Below are 2,398 nucleotides of genomic sequence, written 5' to 3'. Positions count from 1 at the left end.
AATACACTAGTTTGCAACCTATTTTGGTTTTGCGAAACCCAGCTGAATCTCCCGTTTGTGATGTTTCCAGGCAACTGAACGTGCTGCACCAGGCCGCCTCATATTTCCGTCGAGATATCGCGATGCACGTGTATTCGTAACGCACTACTCATAAGGCTGCTGAAACTTCTTTGACAATCCACGACCGGTTTCGCCCATCTTCGGGTTCATCCCGAGTTTCCGTCAACCCTAGGTTCTGCTTGGAACCGGTCGTAGGCTTTCGAAGAATTTTCACCTACCTTATGAGTAGTACGTTACGGATGATTGGAAGATTATTAGAATGGTTGAGTGTGTCTTCTTGGTACTTTCAAGTGTGCTCCCGATATCCGGGAAAGTTTAGGAATTCGCCTGAGAACAAGCAGTTTATCACTGACAGTGAGCGTTTTGCTCGCAACCGACGTTCTAAACGCGATAACGGTTTGTTTTCGGGTCCTTTCATCCGCTTCACTTAAAACTATGAGAGGGACAAACCTGACATAGTGTTTTTGTCAAACAATTCTTGCTGAAACTTAGAATGGTGCCTATGCCCTTTGGAGACGCATTTCTACCTCTTCTTTCCAACATAACCTGCCTCAAGGGTGTGAAGGCAAATCACACACAGAGGACCATCTTATAAATTTGAATACTGATCGATACATGCACTTGCTTCGAGCGAATAGATCGATGATGAATACCAGACGCTAGTCAAAGATTTGACAATCGCAGTGCATGAACTAGTCACTCGGCACATGATAACTTTGGAAAATGTGGACATCCTGAGACAGCGTTTAAGATTCACACCACAGCGACTGGTGGCCGAGGCGGTGGAAATCGCCAAGCATCCCAGTGTGAATAGAATAGAGGGGGTAGAACTTGCAAACGTGTGGAGAGCCGTCTTAGATCAGCCGAGATGACAGGAGGCAGTGTGAAGTTATCGGCGAAATGGTTTGGGTCCAAAAGTACAAAATCCAAGTAGAGGTAGATCCAATTAACCATTCCATCCCAATCCCCGAACCAATTGTCCCGACACCCTTTGACGAACACAGGCGAACAAAAGCTGTGAACGACCCCAAGAGGAACTCACATTAAGGTGTCCTAGACTGAAGAAGCAAAGACAAAAAATCCGGGTTCATCATAAAGACGAATCCCACCCTAACCAGTCTATCGTAAATATTAGTCATCCCCACTAACCAACAAACAGGAACATCAGACTGAACACCCAGCACTGATCAAGTCGGCTAGTTATAAGAAATCTCTTGGATTGGTTCCCTGACTGCCTTAAAACCCAGTCAACTTGCTCACCTACTCACTTGGCCTGACGAAGCTTTTGTGTCAAAAGCGAAACGTTGCCCACCGATTGTTTACCAAACCTCTCTGGAACACTGACATCCCAATCGGTCCCAAACATTTTCCAATTGATTGTTTGTGCTTACTTACATTGACATAAGTATACGGGTGGGGTAAATTTTCCTTAGTCATGCACTCCAAATTGGTCTTTGTCAGACAAAATCAGTCAGCAAAAGCGAACGGAAACTTCATGAGTGCGCACTGTTAATGATTCCCAATTGGGATCGAAACAACTATACAGTGCTTCTTTCGGTTTATCACTGAACATTCCCAGATCTCGTCAAACTGACAACAAAGTTTCGCCAAGTACTTACTACCAGTTGTTTTCAGTGACTCGTTATGTCAGCTGAAGTAGGCCGCGCGGGAAAGAAATAATCAAGCAAAATTAATCAGATGGTTATCACAACCAGATTTAGCTGAGTTAAGCTCAATTTGGTTTATTTCGCTAGCCTTGCTTGAGGTTGACTGTCATCTGAGTGTGCTGCCCCGCGGCCTTTCGTTGCCCAAAAGTCTGCCTAATTGGAACGCGATCCTAACCAATACAGAGGCATGGTTTTGTAGATCGATTATGTCGTTTGCGCTTTCAAGATTCCCATTGGGAGAACCAGCTCCGAAGGTAAGGGGACTACATAACAACCAACGGAATAAGGGTTTTCGTTGAGACAGATTTCATTGGTTGATGTTCACTCGTCCTTGACAGATGAGTTGTAGTCTTAGTATCACTTTTTTGACCCGCTTGTACGCGACAGTGATCAATAGATCAGCCGGGTCGCACGTTCGTGGACCTTTTCTGGTTTGGTCAAGCGCACCAGGCGATCAGGTGACTGTCCAGACCGGGATTCACGGTCAGACATATGCTCAACTATATCAGTCACGACGCCTCGGTCTGAAGATAGCCACAACAAAAATAGAGGCGCTTTTAACTCATGCAGCTCATACATCATCATCATCATCATCATCATCATCATCATCATCATCATCATCATCATCATCATCATCATCATCATCATCATTGTCAGCTGTAATAACCGCG

This window comes from Opisthorchis viverrini (genome assembly GCF_000715545.1).
Source record: "Opisthorchis viverrini unplaced genomic scaffold opera_v5_275, whole genome shotgun sequence".
Lineage (NCBI taxonomy): Eukaryota > Metazoa > Platyhelminthes > Trematoda > Opisthorchiida > Opisthorchiidae > Opisthorchis > Opisthorchis viverrini.
The sequence above is the reverse complement of the archived record's forward strand: the minus strand, read 5'-3'. Positions refer to the sequence as shown.